The sequence below is a fragment of the Parasteatoda tepidariorum genome, chromosome 12 (assembly GCF_982258835.1).
Source record: "Parasteatoda tepidariorum strain Cologne lab strain chromosome 12, Ptep-v5.0, whole genome shotgun sequence".
In the NCBI taxonomy this organism is placed as follows: Eukaryota; Metazoa; Arthropoda; class Arachnida; order Araneae; family Theridiidae; genus Parasteatoda; species Parasteatoda tepidariorum.
Window position 1 is genome coordinate 58,223,330 of NC_141766.1, and position 22,550 is coordinate 58,245,879.

General features: G+C 26.2%; 1 protein-coding gene across 15 annotated transcripts in view; it reads right to left on the minus strand.

Moving 5' to 3' along the window:
• LOC107453494 (uncharacterized) overlaps nt 1-22,550 on the minus strand; it is a 115,143-nt gene that overhangs the window by 73,731 nt on the left and 18,862 nt on the right. For 2 of the 15 annotated variants that reach the window (XM_071188438.2, XM_071188436.2), the window contains exon 1: nt 22,004-22,219. The exons of the other annotated variants lie outside the window; for them this stretch is intronic. The gene's annotated coding sequence lies outside the window, so the exon portion shown is untranslated. Of the gene's footprint in view, nt 1-22,003; nt 22,220-22,550 lie in introns of those variants that run through there. 15 annotated transcript variants of the gene reach the window in all.

The window sequence follows — 22,550 nt, forward strand, 5'->3', positions numbered from 1 at the left end:
CACTTCTTTAAATAAAATTAAAAAATTAAAAAAACTTAATTCTTGACATTAGATCGGGTAACAAATTTCAAAAGAAATAAAAGCTTGTATTTGAATAGGGATCCAAGGATAAAATCTTCAAAAAAAGAGAGCTAGTCGTTAAAGGTCGCTAGATTGTAAATTAGCACCATTTAAAGAGTGAAACTGCAACACTATCTTCAGAAACCCAAATTTGTCTGCAATCTCAACAAAGTTAGACAGAGAGTATTGTTGTAAAAATTCAGCTTACTCTAACATACAAGTAGCAAAATTTGCCTTAAAAATTAAATATAAAACCATCTTTAGGTTTAAATTTAAGTTGAATTTTACACAATAAGACTAAAGAATGAAACAAATCCCTATGCAGTGAAGTTAGTTATCAAGTAACTAGAAGAAAAAAAGAAATTTTCTTCTTGTATTTTGCAGTGTTCTCTCAATTCAGCTTTTTAATTTTACAGTCAAACCCCGTTATAGTGAACATGGTTTATAATGAACTCCCGGATATAGTGAACGAAATGTTCACTCCCGTGCCTTGCTATACATCAGTCTTTCCCAAAGTGTGGTACGCGTACCCCCAGGGGTACGAGAACAGCTTAGAGGGGGTAAGCGTTCTTATGCGAAATATCTTGCACCAAACAAAAATTTGAAAAATTTTCTTTGAAAACAAAGCTAGCCATGAAAATTTACGATTACGTATTTTTCTATTGGCTATATTTTTGCAGAGTTAACAGTTAATAATGAGTGATGTCACCAGCCAGTTGTGATTTTTAACTTTTTTACAATTCTGTTATAGTAAAAAATACTTTAATTTTTACTACACGGATAATGAATGTTAGTTAATAATTTTGTATAAACGATTCACAATATTTTAATTTATTTTATTATAGATTAACATAAAAAAAACTTAATGAAACTTAAAATGCTTCTAAATTATAAATTAAAAAGCAACACGATTAGTAAAATAAGGGATTGGTGCTTTTTCAAGCGAATATTATTTTTTAAAAATTGTTATAAAAAAAAATTCCTGCAAAGTGTTGCTTTAATCAACAGAACTATACTTAGATAAGGAAAAGAAAGAAAACTAAATATTTAATAAATGTTATTATTACTTTACATAGATCCTGTTCATCTTAAAAGGATATGGAAAATTTAAATATATTATAATCCATTAGCATAGGCAAGAAAATACGTAATTTTCAAAATGAAGCAAATAATTTAATAAACATAGATTTATTAGACATAAATGGATCAAATGTTGCATGCATAATCCCGCATTACGAATCCAGAAGAGCGAAACGAAAAGAAGACTTAATACCTGCAGGGAAAAACCCATCAATCAATCTATGGATTCAAGTATTCAATTACGATGGCGTTACGAATACTATTATTTGAAGAGGATGGTAGAAAAGTCAAAAAATTTCATTAAAAAAAAAAAGATAACAAACAGGGCCTACCTTTAAAAATAATAACCATTTTACCAGCATACTATATTTTTGGAGCCAAAATAAAGGCAAGAAAGTAAAAAATACAATACGGGTCGCTATATAGTATTAAGAGAGGAAATGACAAAAGCATTATCGAAATTTATCGGATTGCTTGTGAGGAAATTGGGATGACATTTCGTATCAAATGCTTAAGGAGAAAAAAAAAGAAAGAAAATTTCTTTCAAAAACTACACGAAAAAAAAAAAAAAAAAAAAAAAATTCTCAAAATTAAACAAAAATGAATCAAAATAGCTCCCAAACAAATATAGTCGAATTTGATAACCCCAACTGAAACCGGTTTACATTCGTGTATTAATTGGTTAACATTGTAATGCAATGCGTTAAAAATAAATGCTAATGGGAAGTATATAAAAAATCTCCTCTCTAAAAATCCATTATATTTATATTTAAATATAAGAGTACTGCATATAAACTCGTGCAAAATATGTAATTATTAAAAAACTTCAGTGTGTCTAATAACTTGGTCTAATTATTATACTAATATAATACCTGATATAACAAATATTCTAATTTATACAATATATCGTCTAATTTATCTAATCGTCGAATTTATATTATAAATCTTCGAATTTAACCAATTGATGCACGAAAGGAAACAAATTTCATAAAGTATAATATATAAGAGAATTTTGTTTTAGTACAAGGAAAACTAAGAAAGTTAAGGCATTTGAATCATTTTACCTAAGGGATTTTGTTTCACGACTAAGATAAGAAGAAATAAACTTTAAAAATGTGCAAAAAATAAATAAATAAATTAAATTTGTCATTTTCCATGCAATAATTAAAAATAACTAAAATAAGTTATTTAATAAATTGAATTTATTTAAAAAAAATCCTGTCGCATTTATGAGTTCACTTTTTCTCTATTTCAAAGTAAACACCGCATTTACTGTCGTTATTTAAAGCTCAGGTCTAAAGATTTATGCATAAGTATGAAAAGATAGATTCTTTAAACATGGGTGTTATCAAACACAATATTTACTTTTCAGTGGTACATTTAAATAACTACCATTAAAAAAACTTCCACCAACGACCGCACAAGTTGGCAACAATGCTAGAAAATGTAATCATATTTCCCACATTTTCTTGTAGAACCTTTGAGAACAGATGCACGCAAAACTGATGCCAAGTCCCTTGGATGGTAGCCAAACAGGACATTTAATTTAGAACAACAAAGGTATTACTGGGAAGAAGAGTTCAAAAACACATTTTCAAAGTTAAAAATAAAATCGCCAACAATAAAGAATCATGCAAGAAGAAAAAAATTTTAATCAACAAAAATGCTCAAAATATTTGTTCGAAGCATTTAAGTAGATAATCCTTGAATAGCAATTCACATTCCAACTTACGATTGTCTCATTCCCAGGGTCGTAAACTTCTGTTCTTTTGAGTGACCAAAAATAGTTTTAATAGTATACGTTCGCAAACTACATGCGAAAATCACAGGTTTAAATCGGAATAAGACATAAAAGTGCTATTGAAGATTGTTTATAACATTCATAACGATTACTACCACCATAAAATTGTGTTCTTCAAAATTTATTAGCCGATTCATGATTCGAAAAGGAACGGAAAAAAATGTTTGCTGTATTTTTCGTATCAGTAAAGTAAAACTCTCGTTAACTTAATAAGTTTTTTATTTTGTTATTGTAACTATTTTAACCGGTTTCTTCAAAAGTGGAAAAAAAACTCAGAAAAAAAACCCACGTAAATAAATAACCGTTACAGAATAATAAACCTAACTCGAGTGGGAAAAAAATAGAAGAAAATACTTTTGAGGAATAAATATCAAAAATTTAAAAAAAATTTAAATAGCATATAATTGCAATCTAATTTAAATAATAGTATTAATTTGAAAGTTATTTAATGTATTATTTTTAAACAAGTCTAAAAGAAAATATTAAAAAGTAAATTTAATAAACTTTCGAAAGAAATTAAAATAATTGTAGTTCTTTAATATTTTACATAAATTAGTATAGTAGAACCGAATCTTTTAATTATAAAAATAATTGTTATACGCTACAAACAACAAATCGCATTTTGAATTAACAATTAGAAACAGCAATTTTACAGTCAAATTCTATTCAGTTTGAAAACTCAATCCAAAAATATGATACTTAGATTTCAAAATTCCTTATAAAACTAGAAAAAAAAATTTTAAATTAAAGAAAATTTTTGGTGAAAAACACTGCAATTTTCATATAGGCAATAAGATGTTGTGATACATTGAGCTATTTTGAAGTGGGAAATTCTCGAAACTTGTTGAGTATCTATCTGGAAACAATGCTAAGGTACAGTTTGATTTTATTTAAAAATATTACTTTTCGATCTAATGTGTCCCATCACTAAATTATCCTAAACCTTTTATTTTTAGTTTTTTTTCCTCAATTTTTTTTCAAAAATTATCAAACAGAGCAGAAACAGGTAATTCGTATTTCCGAATAATGATTAAAAGCATAAATCAAAATTAAGTTGATTTTAAATAAATTAAGAATAAATGTATATTTATATCCTTTACTTTAAGTTTAAACTATCAAAATACTTCTTTTAATGCTTTTAATCATTAAATATTCCCTTGAATTCAGTAAAAAAAAATATTTCAAACTTACGTCAAAAAATTAAAGATTGATATTAAATTATTTATCCAAAAAAAAAAAAAATCAAATGTATTGTTAAAAAGCTTAGTAAGAAACAAATTTAAGTGAAATTTTAGCAGTTTTAAGAATATATCAGCTTCAAAATTATTGAAAATGAAGAAAACTGTTTTAAACACATGTTATGTACACATGTAACACATTTTCTCATTTAAATTATTCTATTTAAAGACTTGGCAGAATTATTATGACTTTTAGTTTTGTATACACAACAGTTGACCATCACATGTTTTTAAACTCAAATTTCCACGCTTTTTTAGAATGCTGTTTGATATCGTCTGCTTTAAAACTTTTCAATTGTAAGGTTCCAAGTTATTAAGAAAAATATTTACATTTAAAAATTTGCCAGCTAATAAACATTGAGCAGCTATTAATAAAAATTCCTGATTATAGCTATCCTATAGCAGCACATGTTTCATAGGCTTAGTAAAAGTTACTAAAAAAATGCATAGCTATAAATCTATTTCATATTGAAACTATCCTTTTCCAATATAACTTTCATAGGCTTAAAAAAAGTATTTAAAAAAGGATTACTATAAATACACATCTACGAGGATATTAAAGAGTGTTTCTTCAAATAAACAAATAAAAAAAAAAACTAATTTATCTTCATGTCTTTTCAAGGAATGACATATTATATACAAAATGAACATTTATTTGCTCAAGGAATTGCGAGAACGTTTCCAAGGGACGTCAAAAATAATTCATAAAGACACACAAAAAAGTTCTAATATCACTATCGAATTTTCCCCACATCTAATGACGCAACCCCTTCATGACCTTGTGACAGTTTTCTACAGCACGTCCACTAGATTTCAGACTGACATTCAACCTTATTCTAACAAAGAACTTCTTATACTAAATGCTATACGTCAAATTTCTTTATCATCAAAAGCCATCAAGACGTCTTTTAAAAATTATACTTACACCAGCTGTAGACAGAAAGACTTTTTTATAATTTAATACACTGAGGAGGAATTTTCGGGAATTATTTTCTGTTATTTGTTGACCTAATAAAAGTATTTCTGAGAATTAAATCCTCAGGAGATTAAAAAAATTCACGAAATTGTATATCTAGAAGCACAGAGCTTAGAAGAATCATCCAGACATAATCCTAGGAAAAATTATTTAGATATAACTTAGAAAAATTATTTAAATATAACTTAGAAAGCTCATTTAGATATAACTTAGAAAAATTATCTAGAAATGCATAGCATAAAAAAATGGCTTAGAATTATTATTTAGACATAGCTTAGATGTATATGTATATATGTAACTTAAAAAATTATCTAGAAATTTATAGCTTCAAAGAATTATCTAGAAATATAGAGCTTAGAAAAATTATTTAGAAATATTTAGTTAAGAAGAATTACCTAGAAATAAATAGCTTAGAAGAAAGTAAATTCAGAAATGTGAAAAGATTCAAATACTTAAATTATTATTATTCTTTTTATATTTTTATTATACAATGCACAAAATAAAAAAGTGAAAACCTGTCATATTTTTTGTCCCAATAATCAGATTTTCACGAACTAAGATCCAATCTTATCTTAATGATTAAAAAGGGTGACCTTAAACAAGCTGATAAATTGGTGCAGACGATATTTTAACACGAAAACGAACTATCTTAGAATAAACAGACTTTTTTTCATAACAGACAGAGAATAAACAGACAGAAGAGCGGGAGGTTTGGGCTTCTGTTAATTTTACTTTTTGTGTATTTTGCTCTAACTCGGGAACTTTTAAGCGAATTGAAAAAATTTTGCACACAATTATAAATTTCGTTCATCCAAAGTTAATGCTTTATAAAAAATAATACTTATTACTTATTTTTTAGTACTTATACTTAATAACAGTCGAAAATTTTTTTGAATTGTAATGAACTCAATTTTCTACGCAATTTTAAACGAAATTGAGAAATGACAGTTTGGAAATAGGTCTTTTTTTTAAATTTATTTTCTCAAGAACTATTAGATCGATATGATATCGTCTGCATTTCAAATCTGTCCGTTGAATCATAAGGATTGGCACTTCGTTCGTAAAAACTCGACCATTGCAGTCAAAGTTATTAAAGATGTTAACTTTTTAATTTTTGCACACTGTTCGCTTTTTAATTTTTGCATATTTTGCATAATAACAATCCAAACTTAGAAAAAGAAAAAATATTTTTGGCAGACAATTTTGCCAATAGCACACTCTAAAATAATACTTTTGATATTTTTAATTAACTTTTTTAAATTTTTTTTAATTCGGTTGCAATTAAGCCCTATTGGGCAATAGCAATTCGTAAAGGATACAGTAAACATTTCAAAACTGGTACTTAGATTTAGTTATTCTTTTGTACTGCAACATTGTTTAGCTATTGAATATGAATGTTTAGATAATTCCAAACCTGTTCACTGAATGCGTCTATAGTTGATATCTCTCAATATTAAAATTAATAAAAAAATATTTTTTCTTCTGAAAGTAATCTATTTAGCTTAAATCCGCTTTCACAATTTGCTAACTTACAAGCTATTTTTATACAATAGCAAGCAATAATAACACAAATAGTTTCTTAATATGCCTCATTTCTTTTTTAACAAAAATGTAAAATTAAAATATAGGAAATTCTCCATCTATAGAATCGTTTGCTCAATAAAATTTTCTTATTTCAAAACATTATTTTTCAATAAGATAACGCATTGAAATTTGAATTGATTTCAATACGTTAACATTCGGCAGTCAAATTTTTTTCGGCGTGACGAAAAAAATTCTTATTTAATATTCTATTTTATCAATCGAAATAATCTTCATAATCAACATAATTTTACTGATTTCTAGTGTAATCTGGTATACGTGTTGTCAATAGCTCAAAGAATTTACAACAAAATTGTTTTGTTTCGTAGCTCAATTCTTTTATCAGCTTGGAAGCAAACGATTTTTTTTCCGTAAGTTAATCCGTAAAGTGTATGAAAGATTTTCCGATAGCGAGATAATTTATTTTCCGTTATGTTGTTCATTTAAGCACAAACGTCCATGAGAATACACACAGCTGTTTTCACATAAAAAATAGAACATCTTAAGAAAAGAAGAAAGAAAAAATGATAATCTGACCCGCATGCTGCCATAACTGAAAAGATAATTTATCAATAAAAATCGTTTTATTAAAATAGGAAAGATGAAAATACAGTAAAAAGTGGTCACGTAACGATTTCGTCTCCAACAATTTTACGATCAAATACTATTTTTTTCCCGACTTTATCAGCATAAGGTCAGCATTTTATGCTCCATATTTTGGATTGAATGTTACGAACTTATTTTGAAAAATTCTCAAGAGAAACATTGAACTCATTTTACTTCGCATTATTATGTGTTTTAAATTATGGTTTAGGCATGTCATGAAAATAAAGAATAATATTATTTGGCAGTAAAACAAATCCGCCCTCTCATTTTAAATTTCCTTATATCTCGATGAATACTGCTGAAAACATTTATAAGCAGGAAAAATATTTTAAATTTTTTATTCTACAAAACTTTGCCAAAAGATTTTTTTTTCTAAAAAAAAAATATTTTAAAGCTTAAATTATACTCTTTTCTTAAAAAGAATAAAGTTAAGTTTGAGAGTCGATTTTTCAATGTTTAACACTAAACATACCATGACTGATTGATCAAATGACCGTTTAAGAACCTTGGCATCGAAAATGCTCTTATCATCTTATCGTTTTATCACATTTGACTTCATGAGTTTTCTAACAATTATATACAGTTAAAAATCTATTATTATTTTTTTTATATTTTGTTTGTTTCGAATAGTACTTGTATACATATTTCCACCACAACCGGTCATTTGACCGGGAGAACAATTTATCGCTTTATAAGGTTATCGGATCAGAAATTGCAATGTTATGCGTGTTCAACGTATTGTATTCGATTAGTTGCACATTTCTGCAAAGACTGTTGCGTAGTTAATTCAATCAGAATAACTGTGAATTCAAATTCCAAGAAAGTACCTAAAATTTTAGATTAGTATTTTTGAGTAAGAAAAAGAGACAAAAACTTAATGTTTTGGCAAGTAGCTTACATTTTATTTTGATAGCTTTACTTCATTTCTAACTAACTGTTAGCTTTTACCCAGAAAAATGTCAAAACAATCAAGACAGCACATATTCTTAGAAGAAATAATATTAATTATAAGAATAATTATAAGAATCATAGAAATAACAATAATTAGAAGAAATATGTTCGCGGAAAATGTACAATGGAAGCGCCCTGCATATGTGAAAAATGTTTTGAGCAATGAATTAAAAATTCTTATTATTTGTGTTTGTAATACATAAAAATAGGCAATATACAATTTTATTTAATTACAATAAAGTTTTAGTTTATTTTCTTCCTAACATCCATATTTCAATTCATATTCAATATTCCTAACATTCATACATCATATTCCAATTGACCGGCTATGGTAAAAATAGGTATAGATTAAGTGTTGGTATGTTTAGAGTTTAAAAAGAATTAAGCTAAGTTTGAGCGTCGATTTCTCAATGTTTAAGACACTGAGCTGTCATTGTGAAGAACTGAAGTTCGATTCCCAAAGACTGTTTAAAGCCCACCCAGCTACAGTTCTGAGAGTTCCATCATGTCTGGGAAGAAACGGCGGCTTGTTTGCAATCCTGGCCTAATTGCTGCAAATTATGCTATTGGTCATGAAAGTGTAGAGCCTTGACCCTCCTGGTCCAAAAAGAACTGAAGTGACAAGGTTCCACTTTTATTTTTAAGCTAAGTTTACATTAAAGAAAAAAACTTCACAATTTTCAATGTCATATATTATATGGGATATAACTACGCACTAATCATATTTTTTTTAAATTTGCATAATGTCATTACCACTTTGTGAAAATGTTTCATGTCGTTTATCTGCATAGCTTTAACGAATAAGGTCCGGGTATTACAATATACTATTATAAAAAATACAAATTTAGATTATTCTTTCAATGTTATGAAATATTAAAATTAGTCACTTTTTCAAAATTAATGGTATTGGAACTTTTGGGCACTATGGCACGACTAAATCCATACTTTATTTATGCATCCTATGGCATCTAGGCATCTTACCAATTTTTTTTTAGCTGCGTTCTTAAATGTTACAATAACATTTCCAGAAAAAAGGCAACCGTATTTTTTTTAAATTTATTTTCTTTATATTTATTAATTTACTTTTTATTATTTTTTTTAAACAAAATACACCAATAAAAAATGGAAAAGGGTATGAATGACAGTTAGTTAGCCGTATTTAATATTAATTAAAGGAGAAAAAAAGTTTTAATGATCAAAAGTGTCAGATATGGCGACAGTTTTATTTTTCTAGACTTGACAAAAATTAGTTATAGCCAGTATAAGATTCCCTAGTTACTATGACAACTCCTTGGAAATATATTACTCTCTCTCCCAGAAGAGTAATTTAGATGCCATAAATAGTCTCCTTTTACGCGTTGATGAGGAGTTATTTTCAATTACTGTAACTAAAATTATCTTTTTTTTTTAACTACTTTAAAAAATCAATCATAATTATGAATATATATTTTATTTAATGTACGCTCGTATAACATTTCAAAGACGATGGTTTAACTATCACTAATTTGTACAGCCATCAATGAAAAAAAAAAAGGTATTAATAAGTACGAATTAAGTGATAAAGCACAAATGAACCTCACTCCAAATAAATATCTTTGCGATAGACTGTTCAGACGATACGAATTCGAAATTAAAACGTATTTATAATTATATTCAAGCATGGTATATTTTTTTAAAAAAAAGATCAGATAATTAGAAAAAAGGAAATAATAATTTTTTATTGGAAATAAAATTAACAATCAACTACAGTCCCTCGCCAATTACTAGACCCACTCTGAGATTCTATGTAAAATCTTTATTATCAGATAATACATTACAGTATTATTATTTTACCGGGTGCATTTGTTTAAGTTCGTAAATCAACTGTTTAAATTATACGATATATTATATAAATTCGACGATATATTATATAAATTCGACGATAGGATAAATTCGACGATATATTAGACAAATATAGAATATTTATTATATCAGGTATTATATTAGTATATTATAATAATTAGACCAAATTAGTAGACGCACTGTAGTGTTTTAATAATTACATGTTTTGCACGAGTTTATATGCAATACTTCTATAATTAAACACATATGTAATGGATTTTTTTAGGAGATTTTTTATATACTTCCTATTAGCATAAATACATAATTTTTTTAACGTATTGCATTACAATGTTAACTAATTAATAAACAAACATAAACAAGTACAAACCGGTTTCAGTCACGTAAAAACAATAAAGCTGTATAGTATCACCTGATAATTAAGATTTTACATAGAATCTTATAGTGTGTCGAATAATATGATCAATATATAATACAAACAATAAAATAAAATTTTTTGTTGGTAAAACATAACAAATTACTTATTTAGAATTAAAAAACTTAGTAGAAAACAATATTAAGTGACATTTTAGAAAAACGCTAATATTTGTGTTTCAAAACATTTTGGCATTTATTGAAAATTTAGTTTCGTGAAAATATAGGTTTCGTTTAAATAGTCACTTTTATATAATATTTATTGCTTTACGTCGTGGTTTGGAACAAAAAGCGTTAGATCCAAATAGGAATTAGGGTTTTTTGTTAAGATGCTCTAAAACGTAACTTATATTTAGAAAACATTTCTTAGCGTGATTGGCACTTAATGTAAATTTAATTAAGCGCAAAATTCAATTAACGATAAATATCTCAATTCCTCATTGAGAATTTTAAATATTTAAGAAAGAGCATTGCTACCCAAGATGAAAAAGTCTTAAACGCTTATAAAAACATGTATATTTATTTTTACATAATTTCAGACGTTTTAATTATATATAAATTAAGTAATGAAAGAAATTCTGTGAAATTAAACTATGTGGGAGGAATAAATATAAAGGAATGGCGAAAGATTTCACTTATCTTCATTCGATAAAACTAATTTTTTACACGAAGAAAAAAATTCTGGTCCAATTACTGTACTGTATGCTAATAACTTTTCTGGTAAAAATAAATAAATAACAACAACATAATTCTGGCTCATAAAACTAAAATATACGGTATTCAAACAATTCATTTGGTAATTTTTCTATTCATTTAATAACAGTTTACTAAAAATTCTAATATTCAAAATTATAGTTCTTATTACCACACATTTAGTAAAGATTACAAAACTGAAAAATTTATTTAGCCGAATAAATAGTTTTTATGCCATGTTCTAAAGAATCGTGATTAAATTACCCAATTTTAACACATTTACTAAATTTCATTATATATTATAAAACCATATTTTATTGTTAATTTTACCAAAATCATTACCAAAGTGCTTCAGTAAAAACTGCCGAACTTTTTTGTGTTCCCATAGAACCTAAAAACGTGGAAAATTTTACCATTTTCTGGTAATTTCGATCATTCTTTTTTTTTTCCGTAACGTAATATATCATGATTAATAAGGGAGAATTAAAAAACAAAGTTTAATAACAAAACAATGATATATTGAACAAAAAATGACTTAAAACTCAGAGTTTATCATTTAATTATAATCGATAAGTACCCAGCAAAATTAAGTTGACTTAGCCTAAGAATATGCAATAATAAAACGAAAATTCAATAACTAATAAGAATGAATTGAAACTTATGTCCCTCTAATACAAAATGAACAGAGGGCGTTTCCACGCCAATTGGAGCAAATTTCTGTCATAAGATGTAATATATCATGGATAATAAGTGAGAATTAAAAAGCAAAGTTTAATAATAAAACAATGTTATATTGAACAAAAAAATTACTTAAAACTCAGAGTTTATCATTTAATTATAATCGATAAGTACCCAGCAAAATTAAGTTTACTTAGCTTAAGAATATGCAATAATAAAACGAAAATTCAATAATTAATAAGAATGAATTGAAACTTATGTCCCTCTAATACAAAATGAACAGAGGGCGTTTCCACGCCAATTGGAGCAAATTTCTGTCATAAGATGTAGTATATCATGGATAATAAGTGAGAATTAAAAAGCAAAGTTTAATAATAAAGCAATGTTATATTGAACAAAAAAATTACTTAAAACTCAGAGTTTATCATTTAATTATAATCGATAAGTACCCAGCAAAATTAAGTTTACTTAGCTTAAGAATATGCAATAATAAAACGAAAATTCAATAATTAATAAGAATGAATTGAAACTTATGTCCCTCTAATACAAAATGAACAGAGGGAGTTTCCACGCCAATTGGAGCAAATTTCTGTCATAAGATGTAGTATATCATGGATAATAAGTGAGAATTAAAAAGCAAAGTTTAATAATAAAACAATGTTATATTGAACAAAAAAATTACTTAAAACTCAGAGTTTATCATTTAATTATAATCGATAAGTACCCAGCAAAATTAAGTTTACTTAGCCTAAGAATATGCAATAATAAAACGAAAATTCAATAACTAATAAGAATGAATTGAAACTTATGTCCCTCTAATACAAAATGAACCGAGGGCGTTTCCACGCCAATTGGCGCAAATTTGTGTAATAAAAAAATGCCAATCCTTGACAGCATTTTTATAAAGAAGTTGTTGGACAGAGTTATCTGTTTGATACACATTCAGTATGAAAGGGAGGGGGGGGGGGGGAGGTAAGTCACGTTTGCAACTATGTGTGAATGAACTGCTGCTTCGTGTCACGTTTTCAGTAGCAAATAAGAAGCATAACACGAACAGACTATCTCCGTCGTCATTTCAAAGTATGAATTCTATGTCGTGAAGCCGAACGCTCATAAAATGTGTTCTCCAGAAAATGAAGCCTTATTCTCGTGAAGGGAAAATTATTGTTTACATCTGATATATCTAAAATCTTGCGAAACTTGCAGCGTGATATTTCGGGGAAAATACTGTCATCATTTAGTAAAAAGTAAAGCTTTAAATAAAAATGAATAGCAACCAGATAAAACGCTTTCGGATGTTCGGATATAATGTTAAAGTAAAAAGTTTTTAATACAATTTAATAGGTAATGCATTAGTTTTAGATAACAGCAGAAATCCACTTATAAATTTTTTCAAACTAAATTAAAAAGCGTCAAAATAGATAAGAGTAACTAAAACGAATTTACACTTGGTCAAATTATTAAACGCACTATAAGATTCTATGTAAAATCTTAATTATCAGTTGATACTATACAGCTTTATTGTTTTCATGTGACTGAAACCGGTTTGCACTAGTTTACGTGCGTGTATCAATGGGTTAAATTAGACGATATATTATATAAATGTAGAACAATTATTATATCAGGTATTATATTAGTATATTATAATAATTAGACCAAATTATTCCGTGCACAGTAGTTTTTTAATAATGACATGTTTTTGCATGAGTTTATAAGCAATACTTTTATATTTAAACATAAACGTAATGGGTTTTTATTCAAGAGATTTTTTTATATACTTCCTATTTGTATTTATTTTAAACGTTTGCATTGCAATGTTAACCCATTAATAGACGAACGTAAACAAGTGCAAACCGGTTTTAGTCGTGTAAAAACAATAAAGCTGTACAGTATTACATGATAATTAAGATTTTTCATAGAATCTTTAGTAAGTCTAATAATTTGGCCACGGACTGTATATAGGTTAAAATTGGATTCTGTTACGAAATCTTTTTAGGTGTCAAAATACACCTTATGATAAAAATTAATATAGGTTAAAATTGAACACTGTTATGAAATCCTATTAGATGTCAAAATACACCTTATGATAGAAATAGGTATAAGTTAAAATTGTACACTGTTATGAAATCCTTTTAGATGTCGAAATACACCTTATGATAGAAATAGGTATAAGTTAAAATTGTACACTGTTATGAAATCCATTAAGGCTTCAAAATACATCTTATGGTAAAAATAGAGATAGATTAAAATTGGACTAGGTTATAAAATCTTTTAAATAGTCAAAAGACACCTTATGGTAATAATAGGTAAAAGCTGAAATTGGACACTGTTATGAAATCCTTTAACGTGTCAAAATAACGTGTCGTTATAAAATCTTTTAAATAGTCAAAAGACACCTTATGGTAATAATAGGTAAAAGCTGAAATTGGACACTGTTATGAAATCCTTTAACGTGTCAAAATAACGTGTCGTTATAAAATCTTTTAAATAGTCAAAAGACACCTTATGGTAATAATAGGTAAAAGCTGAAATTGGACACTGTTATGAAATCCTTTAACGTGTCAAAATAACGTGTCGTTATAAAATCTTTTAAATAGTCAAAAGACACCTTATGGTAATAATAGGTAAAAGCTGAAATTGGACACTGTTATGAAATCCTTTAACGTGTCAAAATAACGTGTCGTTATAAAATCTTTTAAATAGTCAAAAGACACCTTATGGTAATAATAGGTAAAAGCTGAAATTGGACACTGTTATGAAATCCTTTAACGTGTCAAAATAACGTGTCGTTATAAAATCTTTTAAATAGTCAAAAGACACCTTATGGTAATAATAGGTAAAAGCTGAAATTGGACACTGTTATGAAATCCTTTAACGTGTCAAAATAACGTGTCGTTATAAAATCTTTTAAATAGTCAAAAGACACCTTATGGTAATAATAGGTAAAAGCTGAAATTGGACACTGTTATGAAATCCTTTAACGTGTCAAAATAACGTGTCGTTATAAAATCTTTTAAATAGTCAAAAGACACCTTATGGTAATAATAGGTAAAAGCTGAAATTGGACACTGTTATGAAATCCTTTAACGTGTCAAAATAACGTGTCGTTATAAAATCTTTTAAATAGTCAAAAGACACCTTATGGTAATAATAGGTAAAAGCTGAAATTGGACACTGTTATGAAATCCTTTAACGTGTCAAAATGCACCTTATGGTAAAAATTGGTATTTGTTAAAATTAGATACTGTTACGAAGAAGAAAAAAAAAACATCGTAGAAGAGGCATCGTAGAGGAAATATGAATACCATATGTACATTTTTATAACCAGTACAAGATAAAGAAAAATTAAAACTTCGAATTAATTTAGCACTACAACGGAAAGTCAAACAATTAGTTGTGAGGAAATAATTTAACTCGAATAATAATTTAAAAGTAAAATTTGAAAAGAATTTTTCGACGCCTCTTGGTAGTGTAAAGTATTTTCACACACACACACAAAAAAAAGAAAAAGAAAAAAAAAAACAGAAATTGTGGCAGAAATAAATTAAGACAAAAGAATTTATCAGGCTTACAAGTGAAATACTTCTGCAAAAGCAGCGACAAAAAAAGTGTTCTAAATAGGATTTTTCTTTTCAAGTAAAACTGTTATCCAAACGAAAAGTTAAAAAAAAGAAGAGATAATCAGTTATGTTCCGTTAAGCTTCAAGCTTCACTACAATCATTAAATTTTGAGGGCACAACAAAAGAAACAAAAAGTTTTCTGCTTCAGCTGTTATGACTCAAGTGACATCATTTTGACAAATAGATGGGAAACGACAAGAAAAAAAAAGAAGCTATTTCAATTGACTCAAATCATAGAAGTGGCTCAAATGGAGTTATATTAATCACACTAGAACGAAACTGACAGCTATAGAACAATGAAACATTTCCATATACAGCAGACAAATTATTCAAAAGGTGATTAATTGTCTTCAAAACATGTAGAAGAAAGTGTTGTATGTTGGAACAATTTTTTTTATTTCTTATGCCGAAAGGTATTAATCCCAAAAACTTAGAAATGTGAGGAAAAAACATTATACGTTTGTTTATTAAAATAATTTTTTGTGAAAGAAATCTGTCAAAGTTTTTGAAGAATAAAAATTATATTTAATGTAAATATATATTGAGAAAATATTGTTTTAAAATACAGCTCAGCTGAGAAGTAGCCCATTAAAATAAATATACTAAATAGTATAATTGATCCTATTAAATACCAAAAAATTTCGATAATCTTATTTAAATACTGAATAACACAAACTAATGATATATATCTTCAAAAATACTTAGTTATCGAAATCATTACTAGAAAATGACCAATAAACTGTCAAAACCAAATCTAAACAAAGTTTTTGAAGAATAAAAATTATATTTAATGTAAATATATATTGAGAAAATATTGTTTTAAAATACAGCTCAGCTGAGAAGTAGCCCATTAAAATAAATATACTAAATAGTATAATTGATCCTATTAAATACCAAAAAATTTCGATAATCTTATTTAAATACTGAATAACACAAACTAATGATATATATCTTAAAAAAACTTAGTTATCGAAATCATTACTAGAAAATGACCAATAAACTGTCAAAACCAAATCTAAACAAAGTTTTTGAAGAATAAAAATTATATTTAATGTAAATATATATTGAGAAAATATTGTTTTAAAATACAGATCAGCTGAGAATTAGCCCATTAAAATAAATATACTAAATAGTATAATTGATCCTATTAAATACCAAAAAATTTCGATAATCTTATTTAAATACTGAATAACACAAACTAATGATATATATCTTAAAAAATACTTAGTTATCGAAATCATTACTAGAAAATGACCAATAAACTGTCAAAACCAAATCTAAACAAAGTTTTTGAAGAATAAAAATTATATTTAATGTAAATATATATTGAGAAAATATTGTTTTAAAATACAGCTCAGCTGAGAAGTAGCCCATTAAAATAAATATACTAAATAGAATAATTGATCCTATTAAATACCAAAAAATTTCGATAATCTTATTTAAATACTGAATAACACAAACTAATGATATATATCTTAAAAAATACTTAGTTATCGAAATCATTACTAGAAAATGACCAATAAACTGTCAAAACCAAATCTAAACAAAGTTTTTGAAGAATAAAAATTATATTTAATGTAAATATATATTGAGAAAATATTGTTTTAAAATACAGCTCAGCTGAGAAGTAGCCCATTAAAATAAATATACTAAATAGTATAATTGATCCTATTAAATACCAAAAAATTTCGATAATCTTATTTAAATACTGAATAACACAAACTAATGATATATATCTTAAAAAATACTTAGTTATCGAAATCATTACTGGAAAATGACCAATAAACTGTCAAAACCAAATCTAAACAAAGTTTTTGAAGAATAAAAATTATATTTAATGTAAATATATATTGAGAAAATATTGTTTTAAAATACAGCTCAGCTGAGAAGTAGCCCATTAAAATAAATATACTAAATAGTATAATTGATCCTATTAAATACCAAAAAATTTCGATAATCTTATTTAAATACTGAATAACACAAACTAATGATATATATCTTAAAAAATACTTAGTTATCTAAATCATTACTAGAAAATGACCAATAAACTGTCAAAACCAAATCTAAACAAAGTTATCTAAGAATAAAAATGAAATTTAATATGTATAAGAAAATATTGTTTTTATAAGCCAACTCATCAGGGAAGTAGCCCACTAAAATAAATACACTAAAATAAAAAATTTCGATGATCGCAAATAAATACCAGATTGCACAAATTAATAATATATTATTTTAAAAAAATATTACGTTCATTACCAAAATAGTCGAAATCAGTACCAAAATATTACCATTAAACAGTTAAAATCAAATCTATAAACTAAGTCATTGAATAAAAATTAAATTTTTGATTGCATTGTTAGCATTGTTAGAAAAATTAGCATTGTTTGAAAAATGCAGTTTTAAATGCAAAATATATTCATAAAAATTCAAATATAATTAAATAGTGTAAGATATCATAATCATTTAAATCATTTCAAATAAATAATTTATTTCATCTAAATAAAAATAATCTAAATTATCTAAAATAAGTATTACTAAGTAAATCATAAATAAAATAAATGCATGACTGCCTTAATACTAAGTTCCTCAAACAAATTTTAAATTATCCAAAGAAGTATTAAATTACTCATATAAACTTTAAACTACATAAATAAGTAATAAATTATTTAAACAAATATTGAATAACCACACAAAAAACATAATAAATGATATAATTAAATGTTAGTTACTTTGTAGTAATCATGCTTAGTTATTTTGTATTAAGTGGCTAGTGGTGTGGTTATTTAATATTAATTTGAATAATTTATTACTTATTTATATCGCTTAAAGCTTATATGAGTAATTTAATACGTATTTGGGTAATTTGAAATTTCTTTAAGGAACTTAATATTAAGACACTTATTTATTTTAGTTTTTTATGATTTTCTTAAGATAATTGTACCACCAAAAAAACAATAATTAAATATAAATAAATGTTAGTTACTTTGTTGTAATTATGCCTAGTTACTTTGAGTAAAGCGGTTTGGGTTTTTTTTAAATAATAAAAAAAAAAATTCCAATTACGAAAAAAAAAATAGATAAGTACATTTATGTTCCATTGTAATTCAACGCTTTTGCTTTTATTTAGAAACAAAAAAAGCTTCAATCCAGAATTAATTTCTAGAATAAATTTTAATTCACGTCGAGGTAAAAGAAATAAATAAAAAGGTCAAGGCTAAGAGTTCAACATTAACCTTGACCAACAAGCTCCGACAGACTTTGTTCTATCTCTTTTATCGGTCAACTTATAAGTGGAAAAGACAAGAGCGTGAATCAGAGATAATGAGTAGCACGATAGAAATGAAGAGTAGCTTAATTATTAAAAAGAGAGTTACATTACTCTCTATTACCAAAAGAGAGAAACCCAATTTATTGAAGAACCCTGCTCATTAAGAACAGCACTATTCATGACATTTAATGACTTTGACACCATTTAAACTACCTACGAAGTGAATGACAACGCCATGACATAATGACATTAGAGAATGAACTCAAATCGACAGCGATGAACTTAAGCGGAGGCTCGGTAAAAAGTATATGGCAAATTACAATAATATTGCATATTAAGTAGGTGTTAATAAACAACAAAAATATAGATAAATAACATTATTTATTTTAGAATTTTTTTTTTTCCTTTTGAAGGCATAAAAAGCTTTTTAAAAGGAAAAAGTGTTGGCGGTAAGGAAAGAGATTTTTTTTTAAACGTTCTTATTATTTATTTATGTAATTGTTTACTTTTTTCACGTTCAACGCCTTAATTTTGAGAAAACGTTACGCAATTTTAAAGAAATAAATGAAGAAAAAAATAAATTAATTAAAAAAAACAACTACATCAAAACTTCATAAGGGGAATTTCAAGACTGACTCACTCTAAAAAATTATTTCCCGAGAACTATTCGGCCGATTTTGTAGATTTTGTTTTGTAATTTTGAACCCAACCCAGAAGGCAAAGGAACTCGTAGATCAAATATTGGTAGAAACTAGTCTTCGTGGAAGACTTTTGGGAGGGAACCAACCCGCATTACGATACGTGAAGAAAACCACGGAAGCATCTAACTGTTAGCCCGAAATTAAGGGGACTCTGACACCTGACCCGTCTACCACTGAGGATATTTCACATCCAACACTGTAGTATTGACGCTCTCAGCGCCGTGTGCAGAATTCATATCCAACAGCCATCGTTGAAATTCGAACCTGGCCCACCTTTGTTGAAATAAAGATGCTCTTTGAACCATTAAGATTGAGCACGTGAAAATTTGATCATTAAATGAAATGTTATTTAGAGTTAATTTTTTGTTATTATTTTTTGTACTTTTGTACACTGTACTTAGAAATGCTATGAGGAACTTTGTATACCGGGAATTTCATAATACAAACATGAATTTACTTTACAGGTTAATTGGGTACAAATTTGCACATATTTTCCCAGAGTAAAGCGTCTTTGTAAAGAAAAAAATTTTTTTTTTAGAATGAAGGCAACGAGGTTGATACTCCGAGCTAAGTTTAAATTGGAAAAGAACTTAGGAAAATTAACGGTTTCTCAAAAAATAAACCATCTTTTAGTATAACCGCATCTCAAATAGAGAGAGAAAACAAATTTACTTTTATTCTGAAACCGCTGCTGAGCCTGTAAGAATGTATTTTTTAGGATTTACAGTATCTAAATTTACTGAAATTAAATGTTTCTTCTCCTAATGAATAAGACCAGTAAAAATAATCAATTAACCTCTATAAACATTACAAAAATTGATCTAAAAAATAAATAACACAAGAATCCTTATCTGTGTTTTATTCGTTCGAATTAGTTTTCAAGAAACTATTACAAATATTACAGTTAAAAATAACTCCCCAAACTTAATGACATAAAACCTTACATAATGTTGACAAATCCAAAATATATAAAATTTTGTTATTGATTAAAAAAAAATACAGTTTTATTAAAATATTTTGATCAAATTTAATACTTATTAATTAATTACTAATAAAATCCAAGGATTACCAAATGAAAACTATAAATATTTGGTTCATAAAACCCAAGTTGAAACTTGAAGATTTTGATAACAAACTGAAAAATAATTTATTTACTAATTAAAACTAGCGAAAACTATTAAAAATACTTGGTTATTAAACTGCAATAATAGAAAAAATTGAAAAATTAAAATTTTAAATAATTTTGAGATTTTTCCTCATTAACTAAAATAAATGAAAATGAAAATTCTTTTTAATGATAACTTACAATGGAAATAAAAAAAAATAATGTATTCATTCATCAAAACTTTTGAAAACATTAAAAATAGTTGTGATTATTAAATTGAAATAATAGAATAAATAAAAAAAGTTCAAATTTCACCTAATTTAGAGAATTTTCATCATTAACTAAAATAAAGGAAAATCAAAATTCTCCTATTTTAGTAAAAATGAATAGGATTATTAAAAATTTTTTTTCACTTTATTTAAAAAATAAAAAATATTTTGAGAATAATTAAAAGCTAATTATGCATTACTAAAATTGCATAAATAGAATAAAAATAATTATCTGGAAAAATTTTAGCTTAATTAGCGTATCCAAATATAATAACTCCTTTCAGTTTTCTTGTTCAAAAGAGTTAATAAGACTAGTAAAAATATTCTCTTAATATCTAAAAACATTACTAACTCTTATCTAAAGAATAAATAAGACAAGAATCCTTATCCGCATTTTCTTCGTTAGAATCCGTTTTCAAGAAACTAAAACAAACATTACGGTTAAAGATAAGTCCACAAACTTAATGACGTAAAAACCCTACATAATGTTGGCAAATCCAAAACTTTTACAAATTTGTTATTAAAAATAAAAAACCAGTTTTATTTAAATATTTTGATCAAATTTAATATTTATTATCACACTATTAAAAGCCAAGGATAATTAATTGAGAACGATAAATATTTGGCTTATAAAATAAAGTTAAAAGTGAAATTTCTCTAAATTTTGATAACGAGTAATAAGATATAGAAAAATAATTTATTCAATTATCAAAACATTCGAAAACTATTAAAAATAATTACGATTATTAAAATGCAATTTTGGAATAAATTTAAATAAAAATGAAATTCTACTTAATTTAGAGTATATTCACCTTTAACCAAAATAAATTAAAATGAAATTTTTTTACATTTTAATAACGTGCAATGTAAATAAACAAAATTGTACGCATTTGCTAAAACTTTTGAAAACATTTTGAAAACTATTAAAAATAATTACGATTATTAAATTGCTTTATTATAATAAATAGAAGGAGAAAAATTAAATTTTCAACATTAACCAAAATAGATTAAAGTAAACGTGACTACGATGAATAGAAAACAATTTGGTTACTTCACCTTTGAAAATTATTAAAAACTAATCATTATTATTAAATCGCATTAATAGAATTAAAAAAAAATTACCTGACAAAATGCTAGCTTATTAGCTTATCCAAATATAATAACTAACTCTTTTCAGTTCTTTTGCTTGAATAAAACGAGAATAAAAAGTATCACTGAACCACAATAAATATTCTAAAGAATAAATAAGACAAGTACGTTTACTTCGTTGGGAATCCGTTTTGAGGAAAACTATAACAAATATTACGGTTTAAGATAAAGATAACTCTACAAACCTACATTGACTCAGGCATGATTTCGATAAAGCCCGCTCGATAATCAATTACGCATCCTAAAAACGTCTAATCATAAGTCATCACCGGACCATAATAATCTTGAATGAGCCTTAGTGATGATTGATTGGACAAACAGAGATACAATCAAGTCGCCAACCATTAAAGGCTGGGCTATAACTTTAATCATTGCACACGACAACAATCGAAAAGTCGAGATTAAAAAAAAAAGTATATAACTTCAGGATATAGCACAATTCTCAAGATTCTTCTTGCCTTGGCCTGGTAGTCACCATCGACGCCTGCTCAGATGGATTTCCCTCCGGGCTTGAACTTTG